General features: G+C 44.6%; 1 protein-coding gene across 4 annotated transcripts in view; it reads right to left on the bottom strand.

Annotated features, from left to right (window-relative positions):
• Positions 1 to 13085, bottom strand: part of sipa1l3 (signal-induced proliferation-associated 1 like 3) — a 97187-nt gene that overhangs the window by 45263 nt on the left and 38839 nt on the right. For 3 of the 4 annotated variants that reach the window (XM_023982659.2, XM_023982656.2, XM_023982658.2), the window contains exon 2: positions 7923 to 8031. The gene's annotated coding sequence lies outside the window, so the exon portion shown is untranslated. Of the gene's footprint in view, positions 1 to 7654; positions 7776 to 7922; positions 8032 to 13085 lie in introns of all 4 variants that reach the window. The other variant, XM_023982657.2, reaches the window with a different exon arrangement.

Genomic DNA, 13085 nt, shown 5'->3' with positions numbered 1-13085 from the left:
ATGTTGATACATTGTATCATTTCATCACCTGTTATAACCAAGAGCACGGACCCGTCTGAGTCGACTTTGCAAGCTCACTATCATGCAGCCTCTGAGTGTCAGAGGGAAAATGGGAAGAATCGTGACCGGCATGCTTGCAGCTTTACAGCAAAGAAAAGGGCTCGTCTCTAGCCTAAACGGTAAAAAAGAAAGAAAAGGCCCATATTACCGGAGATGCCTTTTTTTTGTCCTATCGAGATTCGCATGCATTTTATATAATTTCACAAACCATGTTGTGGGCCGTTTAAAAAAAAATAAAAAAATCCCAGGTCGCTAATTATTGGCCTGATAACAAAAAAACGTTCAGTTATGCTACCTAGCTAGCTGTCAACCTGGTACTTGACAGTAGGTTTAGGCACATTTGATTGGCACAGGAAGAAAGGAAAAGGGTCTGCTATTCATGAGATGTGCTTCAAAAAGGTAGGATTCATATTAGGCCTAATCTAAGCCTAAACTAGATAAAAATCTCTTTATTTCTGGTGCTCCTTAAATTCTGTGTGGTGCCTAACGTTTTAAAAGTTGGGAGCAGTGTGCATGTGCGTGTGTGTGTGTGTGTGAGAGAGAGAAAGTTGTATGTGTGTGTACTGAAGAGTAAAGGCTTCATGCAGTGTTTTCCCCTTACTGACACAATGACATGCAGATCATTATGCATGTGTATCACAGGAGGTTGGTGGCATCTTCATTTGGGAGGATGGGCTCGTGATAATGGCTGCTGCGGATGAGTGGAATGGTATCAAACACATGGTTTCTGTGTGTTTTGATGCCGTTCCAGCCATTATTATTGAGCCGTCCTCCCTTCAGCAGCCTCCACTGATGTATATTCCTTCCTCCCATTCATCCAGCCAAATCACAGTTAGGCCTTTGCAAATATGAGCAAATCAGCCATTCTATGCAGAGTTCTATTGTACACTGAACAGTGTGACGTTAAATTCAACGGGTTGTATTGAGTAGAAGTGTGAATGTCAGAGACAGTTTTTTGGAGAACATTTWAAAAAAWTWAAAAAACGTGAACAAGCGTTGGGGGGACGGGGATGCTAAGCCACTGATTTTTTCCCACCGTGGTATTTCGATACTAAGCATCGTGATACTTGGCCTGGTATCATATCGTTTGTTGGTATCGTGAGAAGCATAGTGTGTGTAGAGTCAGTATGAATGCATGTGTGTGTGTGTGTGTGTGTGTGTAGAGTGTGCATAGAGTGAGTGTGTGAATAGAGATAATAAAATAGAAGAATGCAGATAGTCTGTGTAGCCATTTTGTTAGCTATTTAGCAGTCTTATGGCTTAGAGATAGAAGCTGTTCAGGAGCCTGTTTCTGTCACACTTGATGCTCCGGTACCGCTTGCCGTGCGGAAGCAGAGAGAACAGTTTATGGCTTGGGTGGCTGGAGTCTAACAATTTTCCGGGCCTTCCTTTCACACCGCCTGATATAGAGGGCCTGGATGGCAGGGAGCTCGGCCCTAGTGATGTACCGGGCTGTTCGCAACATCCCCTGTGGCGCCATGCGATCGAGGATGGTGCAGTGGCCATGCAGTGGTTAGGTTAGGTTATTCAATAACTTAAAATGTTCTGAGAACTCCGTTAGATAAATTCATAGTTTGATCACGAAGTAGCGTGGCCGGAAAAAAAACTGGTCATATTCATATGAAATGGAGAGAAAATACAAAATATGTCTTTTAAAATAATTAAGACACCGTAGTGTCCACACAAAAAAAAGAGAATGAAATGGGCGTCAGCTATATTGCCCAGATCAGCCGAAATGTTTTGAAAAAACAAACATTKTCTGACTGGACATTTTGCGCTGCTTTGATGAAAATCTCTGTCTACATTATTCTCTTGCATTCTATAAATTGTTTTTAGCATATTTATTGAAATAGGTTGTGCAGGCTATAACAAAGGAATGGGCCACATGGCACGGCCTTGCTGTGGGCTACCCAGTCAGCCCCTTACTGCGTGGTGCCAGTCAAGTTGAAATGGGCTATACATAGCCTGTCACATCACAATGTCGCCCCCATCGACGATGGCTGTCGATCATCTTCGATATCAGATACTATCGTAATATCGCCCGACCCTACTCCACCCATCCTTCTGTCCATTCTCACCCTCCCTTGCCATGGGGTTTTCAGAAAGAAACAAAGGAGGATGCACACAACTAAGCTACTTCATACTCAGCTAAGGAGGGGAAGGGTGAATAGAATACCGAGAAGGGGGGGAGAGAATGTAAAGCGACAGAACAGTAGAACGCTAGGGGGGAGGGAAACCGAAAGGGGGAGAAAGTGACAGAGTCGAGAGACCGCGAGGAGCAAGAGAGCAGGAACGTGTTCACTGAACCAAAATGACTCGCCTTAATATGGCAGTCACAAAGAATCAGGCTTCACCACCGCCCCGTCGCTATAAAAAGCCTCCCTAGACTCCTAATCCACCTCTGCTTTATTCAGGGTCTTCTCTGCTCAAAACTCTCTAATGTTATACTCTCTCTCTTTCTGTGTCCCTTATACCTAGGCTCATCTATCGCCATTTTATTCAGTCTCTTCTCCGCTCACACTCCTTCCTCTCCTTCGTCGCTCCATCCCTATCGGTTTCTTTGGCTTCATCCCCGTGTTTCTATCTCTCTCCATTCAGGCTCATGATCCGCCAATCCTTGTTCTCATTCCATCCCAACATCTGTCTCCAGTAAGCTTATGATCCAGGCAATTTCTCAGTCTGACATTGTTTAACGGATGTTAGCTACTGGTACCGAGGGGAAAATATGTTTTGTGAGGATCGTAATCATTTCCCACACAAGCTTCTATTCATCATTCTACTCGGCCGAATTTGAATAATATTGAGTGTCACATCTCACAAGGCAGAGAGTGAATGAATCGTGTGTAAGTTCTGCACAATCCTCTGTGATTCACTTTTGGCATGTGACAGCATTACACACATGCACACATACCATGTACAAAACTCATTTGCAGTGAACAAAACCCCCCCAGTCAGTTGAGCACCAGTTCACCACACAAATGCATCATGTCTTTGTTTTGGAGAAAGACAGGCGATTCAAAAAGGCCCCTTCCGAAGGGTTCTGCTCTGATCCTGCTGCTCCGGCACAAAATCTTCCCTCATCCAGGCGCGTTGGCTTTGATACGCTATCAGTCCCAATCCCAGATCGGTCCCGGCTGCAACAGCCGGAGAAAGGGCCCTTTATTTAGCTGAACGCAGGTCAGGAGAGAGTGGAAGTTCTGTCATGTCTCTGGGTGTCCACAACACTGTGCCAAGGCCGACAGACAGAGCAGAACTGGGCCACAACTACTACTGGGAGGGCGGACAGACACAGACTAACCGCAGCCACGCAACGAAACAGGACGTGTTTGGCAAACACATCTGGTTATGCGGTGCACTGATACGTTTCTAATTCAACTAAAATGTGAAACGTTACGTTATTCGATGTCGCCGCTAGCCTTCACAGTTCACGGAACCTTTGCCAAACTGAAAGAGATGGGCTCGCCACGGCCCAAAACAAGAGCTGCAAGAAAACTCCTCCAGACAGACCCATCGCAACCCAAGGCACAGAGGATGGCCCACATAGGTGAAAGGGATGAGTTTTATCCCCAAACAATGAAAATAACTAAACAGAGTTAAGTAGGGGTAGGCAGAAAATGGCAAGTGCCATAGGAAACAGGAGCCACAGGAACATGAAGGGCTTTGAGCCACCCCCAGGCAGACACAGCTCTGGCCCAAACTACAGAAGACGTAAAGCAGGAATGTAATGCCTTTTAATTACTCCCATAGCAATTAGTGAGGCCTCTGAAGATGCTCCCCCCCACCGCCTCCCGCTCGGAGTGCCTGTGTACCCCTGGCCCACACAACGCAAAACACACACTGGAGCTGGTAATCACACTAGTCGCTCGCCATAATCACAGAGAGAGCAACGAGAGAGCTACAGCTACCAGCGGAATTATTGTGCACATGCTCCAGACGGAGAGAGCGGTTACGTATCGTGACAGAGCCAAGTGACCGAGGTCAAGGAAAAAGTCACTTGTGGAACAGACCGCCACGCAGGATAATAATGCATTTGCGATAAAGAGGTAGCCTACGCATAGAATGGCGACAGAATTAAGCAATAAGGCAGGGGGGTGTGGTATATGGCCGATATACCGCGGCTAAGAGTTGTTCTTACGTACAACACGGAGTGCCTGGATACAGAGCTTAGCCGTGGTATATTGGCCATATTCCACAAACCCCCGATGTGCCTTACTGCTATTATAAACTGGTTACCAACGTAATTAGAGCAGTGCAAATACATGTGTTGTCACACCCGGCTGATATACCACGGCTGTCAGCCAATCAGCATTCAGATTATGTAGACAGGGGGACCTGATCCGAGATCAGTATTCCTACTCTGAGATGCTTTACTAATACCAGCCCTGGTATAGATAGACTACAACAGAGACTGGGCTGAGTGGTCTTCATACACAACCTCCAGGACCGGGGTAAAATATACATGAAGACGAGAATAAAGGGCGGAAATATATGTAGCCAAACAGTACTTTGCAAACTGATCGAGAGTGACGGGAGGAAATGGCACGAGACCCTTAATGTCTGTTCAGTTTGCCAAAATGTTAGCGTCCTTAATCCTTATTAGGAGACAAAATTGTTGTAATGAGTGAAAACTTTGACCTGATAATGAATGAATAGATGATTAGTGAGTGGTGGAGATGACTAGGACCTTACTGTCGCTTCAGTGGGTTGTGTCGGTCTCGAGCTCTTCCAGGATGAACCGTCTCTCCGTCTACCTGATCTCACCCCACTGGCTTCCCCTGCAACCTGACCACAGCTCTGACCCTAACCAAACCCCTGTTCCACATGAACATGATAAAAGGCCTATCTATGGTTTTCCCCGGGACAGTTGTGTGATACTTGGCCAACTTAGCCTGACTCTGGTCCTGGAGGGCTGCAGTGTTTGAGATAAAGTGACGGCTTGGAAAAGCTTGCACACACACTGCAGCCCTCGTTTTTCAACCCTGTCTTAGTGTGTCCTCCAGGTCTGCTGCGCTTCCCTACTGAACCTGGCAGTGACGGGTCTCGTCAGGATCAGGGTCTCTGTGCTGCCTCTCCTGGCACGGCTGTGATGGTCTCCATTGATTTCCTGTGACATTGTTTTGCACTCTATCCCTGATAACCTCTACTGTCACTGCTGTGGTCTACTCCGTCATACAGACAGAACGCTAGCCTGGAGGAGAAGCATTGGCAGGGAGTGATACACACACAGAGACACGTGCGCATTTGTATTGTGCACACACACACACACACACACACACACACACACACACACACACGAGAAGGGTGCATGGGCGGGGAATGAGGGGCGACCTACAATCTTCCCCTCCTCCACTTGGTTGCCTGTGATCTGAAGTAGGGTGAAGGGCAGTGGAAGTTTGAGGAGTTGTTGCGAGGGGAGGGAGATACGTTGAAGGTCGCTATATTAGACGCCTTGTTGTCTCTGCCATGACACTGGCTTACACAAATCTTTACATTGATAACATTAGGAGGTAGTAAGATTTACACATCAGCACAAGGCCATGCAACATCTGAACTCCCCCTCCCTCTGACTGGAAGAAATGAGCCCTCATCTACATACCATTGGTTCAGGTTTAAAAAAGAGACTTACTGTTACAGCTCGTTTCTAAAATGTGACCCGAGGCCGTCATGCAGAGCCAGTGGTACTTTTAACCCCAATCAGCTATGCAAATAAAGCATTCATCATCATTTCACTGAGACCTTTGCATCGACTTCAATTTACTGCCACTTTAATCTACAGCTGTGGTGCAACCTAGCGCTGGGCCTTTCCCCTGGGGTAGACAGCCACTTTAGAGAACAGGGGGAATTCTCAGACTCAGAAAGAGGGAAAGCTAACAGCAGCCAACTGCATCACTACCGCTAAAAGTCTGTGGTGTAGCTTAGTAGGGCTACAGTGGATTCAGACGCAGTACTCGACTTTCGGACTGAATAGGAACATGACTCGCCTCGGTCGTTAGTGATATGGGGGGGGGGGGGGGGGGGGGGGAGGAATCAATAGCTACATATCATGATATTGTTTTTGAATATACAACATGTCGTTTTTACAATATCTTAATATTATTTTTACGCTAGTTGGCTGTGCCTTCATAGCTTGTTCTCCATCTTCTTTATAAAAAGGGAGCCAGTTTTTTTTTTTTTTTTTAAAGCACTTTTATTTCCATGACTTCTCAAAACTTGTTGTTTTCTCATGGCTCTCTCTTGTCCCTCTGCAGCAGACATATGGTGAGCAATATGTTTGGACCGTGGAATCTCAATAAAAATCACAGTATTGAATTGCAATACATATAGAATCGCAATACATATCGTATCGACACCTAAGTATCGTGATATCATACCGTGAGGTCCCAGGCAACTCACAGCCCTATCGGACGTAGTGCATTTAAGTGACTATTACCAGTACAGTAAAACCAGGACTATATGGTTAAGTGTAGATCTATTTCATATGAGTAAGAGGTAGAGGCAGCGCTAAAAATCAAAAAATAAATAAATAAATCCTGCTTAAGACTTTTTGCAAAAATACCCTCTATTTTTCTACCTGAAATTTTAGAAACAGCCGGTTACATTATGAAATGTTCAACGTTGTCAGACGCAATTGGCTTTTATCTGGTTTGTTCTAAGGTAGCGCTAATACGCTAGTGTAAGCCTAAGAGCTCCCGTCTAGCTATGGTTCAGCTAAACGTCAGCATTCGGCTAACAGACAGCACGTTGATGTGAGGAGGATGAAGAAATGATCTTGTCAAACTAGCTAACTAGTTTGCTAGATGACGTTGCCTAGCTGTGTAGCCTATATTATAATATGAATGACGCTGTATGATAACGTGAATGTACTTTTGTTAGTACGGGAGGGGTAAACGTTCATTATTGATATGCTGACGTTACTTGATCATGAAGAATGTTGTTTGTTAGATAGCTAGCCAACAGGAGTTAGTTGTGTATTTTCAACTAATTGAATACGTACGGATGAGAAAATAAACCCGCGCTTGTCAATTGTTGCATTATTCAASAGTGTAATCTGGTTTGGTTGTATTATTCAATAGTGTATTATATTTCAGAAGAAAAGTTTCTCAGATTGTTAAATAAATTGTGCTTACTGGCTAGTGGCTACTGTGATATTTAGGGTCAATTTGAACTGCGGACCAAGAATGACGCTTTGCCAGCCACAACGAAAGGCAAAGCAAGGATGTAATATGAACTGAAAACTTTCGCCACACCGCATCTCTCGTAGCGGGAAAAGGGCCTAAGACTCAGCCACAGACGTCAAACACACCCCTTAATCTCCCCCTGGCTGTTAACATTGACAACACACAGGACGGCTGTTATATAACAGAGGATCAGGTGATGCCCCAAGGTTAAGGCTGGTCGCACAGAAGACTTCCAGTATCCCTAATGGGTTCGTGTGCAAACATACACACTTACGCCCCCATTCAATAATGGGTTCGTGTGCGAACATACACACTTACGACCACATTCAATCTCTCAATAAGAGTAGAACCACATAAAAATGTTGTCAACATTCAGGCTACAACAAACGGACGCATAGACAGAAGCAGGCACTAACCAATCAAAACAGTCCCGTGTCGACTATGCAAATGAAACCCCAAACTCTACTGGTGGGAGGTGGGGAGTTTCGCTGAGTATTGAACCAGTCTTTCAAGCTGTCATCTGAAGGCAATAAAAATCTGCAGATAGGGACACAAATCATGCAACACACTTTCCGTGACTTCCTTCACTTTTACAGCCGACCACGTATTGCCCTGCTGCTGTAAAATAACAGTGTTACGAACACATACGTGCGCACACACATTGTTGTTCCTCATTTAGCCTACCTCCTCCAGGCGTCAGCTGTGCGGGTGAATCGGGCGTGGTCCGTGTGTGTGTTGACTCACAGGGGATCAGCGAGGCGGGGACAGGGGAAGTTTATCACCGCTCTGCTGCCTGGAACACAAGAGGAACAAATGGTAAGAAGTTAGAACTACTGCTCTCTGTTATTAGGGAACAGAAGAGACAACTACCGGTTGTTTAAAAGTTTAACGGGGGACATTTTGAGTGAAACATCAGAGAGCCCTGACAAAGCCTCCAGGTAGCCAGAGGAAAACTACACTGCCACAAATTGGGAAGATCTAGGCCAAAAGAGAGAAACACACCGCAAAACATGAATTTTGCTACTTTTCTAGCAGATTCATAAGGTTTATTTGTTAACCGGTAATAACATTCCAAGTAGGCTGACTGAGCTCTGATATGAATGGAAGATGTGTGAGGAGTTGAGTGGGTACAGTCCGGCAGAGGGGTGTGTGTGTGTGTGTGTGTGTCTGTTGTCAGTTCCAGGCTCATCAGTCCAGCAGTGAGTCTATTGTGTGATGAGGAGACGTGGATGCCAGGGGCTCTGTCTGTGTCTTAAACACACACGAGGCCTACATCCAACCACTCAGTGGCACACACCATAGTCTCCTAAATACACAAACCCACCAGTTATCCCTACAACATTCATCTGTTTCTTTCTCCCTTTCTCTTCCTCTTAAGGCATCAACATGCTTCAGTTCGGCTGGCACCTAGCCGCTGGCACCGAACAAGTGTGTTTGCATAGTCCCTTAAAGACCTTCGCTTGGAAAACRAGAAAAAAGCAATACTACTGTGTCCATTTAGTCACGCAATTTTACATCTAACTAAGCTGTTTGGTGCAGTATTTCTCGATTCAAGAAATGGGCATGAAAACAATTCGTCCCTCTCGTTGAATGACAAAGACTTCATTGAAGAATCCCTACGTGTAGACTCCGACTACCGACTTTGACTTGTCGAGAGAGAAAAGAAATTGTGTGCCCGAACAGTAGAGAAAAAAACTACTAAAGTCGAAAATTAACTGTCACAAAATGTCCCTATAATATATRCACAAACTCTTCCGAACTGTTTTGGCTGGGAAGCATGCGGACACCTTCATTCCTCTCTCTCGCTCCCTGTTTTTCTCTATCTTTCCCCCTTTTCTTCCCATGTCTCTCTGTATTTCTCTCACTCACCCTCAACCTCGTCCTTGATGACTATCCCTCTGTATCCTTGACCTCCCCCACCGTGCCAATGCCCTGCCCCTCCGTACTTCCTGATTTCCTCTTCCTGTGCACCGGAATGTTCTCCTGAACAAAACGACAGCAGCAGGGTGAGCCAGGGGACTCCTGCACTCAGAGTGCTAGTGCCAGTGCATGGGAGGTTGGTGTGTGTCGGTGGAGGTTGTAGGACTGGGGGCAAGCCGAGGGTAGGCTACAAAGTAGTGGGATGAGGAACAGGGTTGATGTAGGCTCGGTAAAAAAAAATGGTGTTGGGTTGCTCGGAACCGGAGTGAGTGATGTGAAAGGGTATGCAAGAGGGTGGGGTGATCAAATATGGGGGAGGGCAGGGGGAGGACGGGGTGAGGTTTACGGTTGGGCGATGTCAACTTTTGTCCTATCGTGATTATGTACTCATAAAACACTGTGATATACAAATGGCCAACCCCTCAAAAAAATACAATTGGGCGGGAAAACAAAAACTATAACCACCATTAGGCTATAGAGTGAAATCACATTCACAACTGGACACATCATGACAAAAGATGTTGTTTAAAATGGGCAGAGCCTACTCGGGAGGCAGATATTTTCTAATATCCTTCCTGGCGGAGGCAGCTTCAGGATGTGACAGGTGGGTGTGTGTCTGTGGCTSTGTAGCGCGCACATGGAGCAAAGATGGATGGGCGGGGTGTGTGAGATAGGAGCAGATGGGAGACAGAGAGAAGAAGAAATGATCATCCCATGTGACAGGGCCTGTCTTGACTACAGGGTAGCCTAAATCCATGTGAATTCAATCACTTTTTGATAACACCCCTTTCGATTTGAACAAAACCATCCATACATATTTGCCCATTGTAGATGTGTGCCGAAAGGGACTTTTTGGACGAAACACATTGAGATAAGTGCTCCCACCATACCATGAGACATGTCTTCATCAATGGAAAATATAAACGCTTGAGATTGATATAATTGAAAAGCTTACAAACAGGGTTGTCAAACCCATTTTGTAATCAAATTTCAATAACTTTCAAATGGTACCACAAAGATGGTTGGAGGTCCACCCAGAAAATGGGAATATATGTTGTTTTAAATTACACTGTCAATCCTTCATTAGGAAACCTACTGAAATCATAGAAATATAGATAATAGAATAGACATGACCATTTACGTTATGGTGGTTGGACCAGCGGCCATCTTTGTGATAGTAATTTGTAAAAACAAATATTGGTATTTATTTATTTACAAAAATATTTACAAAATAAAATAAAAAGTCACGGTGTACGAGATGAATTGCAGTGGTCTGAAGTGATAGGTCCATTCTATGATTGAAATGACACCCACCCTGTATTCAAGAGCATGTTGTCTCTCCACCGATGGCAGGCACAACACAAAAACCTCAGATGATATAAAGTAGGGTCTAACGCTTCGAACCCACCGACAGCGTCATTGCATTTTGGTACACCAGAATTACATTCATTTCCAATTAAACGCTGTGTTTGCCTTGCAGCATTGCGTTGCAGAAGCAGTTGCAGTGCGTTCGGTGTGGTGCATACGTTGGATTTATGCGTCAAACTGTATGCGTAGATGGCTTGACAGAAATGGTAGCAGAAGGTGAATGTTGAACTTTGTTGCATACATATCCAGATGATGCTGCATACTATTTAGCGCCAAGACCCTGTCGGTGTGTTCGAAGCGTATACTACAACATAYAGTGCATTCGGAAAGAATTCAGACMTTGACTTTTTCCACATTTTGTTACGTTACAGCCTTATTCTAAAATTGATTAAATCATTCCCCCCTCTCAATATATACACAATACCCCATAATGACAAGGCAAACAGGTTTATAGAACATTTTGCAAATGTATCAAAAATAAAACAGAAATATCACATTTACATAAGTATTCAGAGCATTTACTCAGTACTTTGTTGAAGCAACTTTGGCAGCGATTACAGCATGGATTCTGCTTGGGTTTGACGCTACAAGCTTGGCACACCTGTCCCGAAGGCACTACTGCATTGTYTTGGCTGTGTGCTTAGGGTCGTTGTCCTGGTGGAAGATGAACCTGATGGAAGATGAGCCCGTCAGAGCAGGTTTTCGTGAAGGATCTCTACTTGCTTCGCTCATCTTTCCCTATATATCCGTATATCCCAGTCCCTGCCACTGAAAAACATCCCACAGCATGATGCTGCAACCACCATGCTTTACCGTAGGAATGGTGCCAGGTTTCCTCCAGACCTGACGCTTGGCATTCAGGCCAAAGAGTTCAATCTTGGTTTCATCAGACCAGAGCATCTTGGTGATTTGCATATATCAGTCCTTTAGGTGCCTATTGGAAAACTCCAAGCGGGCTGTCATGTGCCTTTTACTGAGGAGTGGCTTCCGTCTGGCCACTCTACCATAAAGGCCTGATTGTTGGAGTGCTGCAGAGATGGTTGTCCTTCTGGAAGGTTCTCCCATCTCCACAGAGGAACTCTGGAGCTCTGTCAGAGTGACCATCGGCTTCTTGGTCACCTCCCTGACGAAGGCCCTTCTCCCCCGATTGCTCAGTTTAGCCGGGCGGCCAGCTCTAGGAAGAGTCTTGGTGGTTCCAAACTTCTTCCATTTAAGAATGATGGAGGCCACTGTGTTCTTGGGGACCTTCAATGCTGCAGACATTTTTACCCTTCCCCAGATCTGTGCCTCGACACAATTCTGTCTCGGAGCTCTATAGACAATTCCTTCGACCTCATGGCTTAGTTTTTGCTCTGACATGCCCTGTCAACTGTGGGACCTTATTTAGACAGGTGTGTGCCTTTCCAAATCATGTCCAATCAATTGAATTTACCACAGGTGTACTCCAATCAAGTTGTAGAAACATCAAGGATGATCACTGGAAACAGGGTGCACCTGAGCTCAATTTCGAGTCTCATAGCAAAGGGTAAGGTATCTGTTTTTATTTTTAATACATTTGCAAACATTTCTAAACACCTGTTTTCGCTTTTGTCATTACATTTTTTCATTTAATCCATTTTAGAATAAGAATGTAACATAACAAAATGTGGRAAAAGTCAAGGGGTCTGAATCTTGATATTTGACATTAAAAAAAAGGTTGAAAACAAAAATTAACAAAACATATGCCCCCAGTGGTGAAGGCATGAATGTCTCTTGGTATTGTGGGGTATGCAAAACGGGTCAACTTTGAGCACCTTTATCTCTTGAATGTTTTGGCATTCAGGTCCAAAAAATCCCTTTCTGGMCACTTCTTCCATGGGTATGTATGGAARGTTTTGTTCAAATCAAAAGGGATGCTGTCAAAAAGTGATTTACTTCAAATKAATTCACCCTCCGTTAAGTCCTAGTAGCCTAGAGAGGCTATCTAAGCTAACGTAGCCAGCTAGGTAGCCAATTGAGTCTACATGCTGTGCATTCCCCCAACTCCAAACAATTGCCAACCTGTTGGTAGCTCGTCTCTCACTTTGCCAACGTTTAATTCTGTAATTTTTAGTTACTCTTGCAGTGTATTAGTGAGCTCTCACTTCACTAGCTACACATGTAGCTTCTTCGACTGTAGCGTCGCTCTGATTGGCTGACAAAAACAACAAGCTTTATATGAAGGCTACATGTCTTCCGAAAGAGAATGGACATTTTGCACGGCTTTGTTGGAATCCTCCGCTCAGTCTAGTAGGGCCGGGACGATACCATTATTGCGATATTTTTTCAAAAATGAACAAAAATGAACACAAAACCCTTATAAACCCGCTGTATGTAAAATATTGTGTGCTATGGCTTAGGAAATACATAAATGTTACTCTGGATGACAACATAATGAATGTTTGTTTCCAACAGTAGGGCTGTTTTCCTAAAGAAGTTAAATCCGCGTTGTGTTTTGTTTCCTTGCCACGATACTTACGTGTATCGCGATACTGGTATAGTCCCAGCTTTACTCTTTAGCCTACATTTCTCCCTTGCTTT

The sequence above is a fragment of the Salvelinus sp. IW2-2015 genome, linkage group LG4p (genome assembly GCF_002910315.2).
Source record: "Salvelinus sp. IW2-2015 linkage group LG4p, ASM291031v2, whole genome shotgun sequence".
NCBI classification, from domain to species: domain Eukaryota; kingdom Metazoa; phylum Chordata; class Actinopteri; order Salmoniformes; family Salmonidae; genus Salvelinus; species Salvelinus sp. IW2-2015.
The sequence above is the reverse complement of the archived record's forward strand: the minus strand, read 5'-3'. Positions and strand labels throughout refer to the sequence as shown.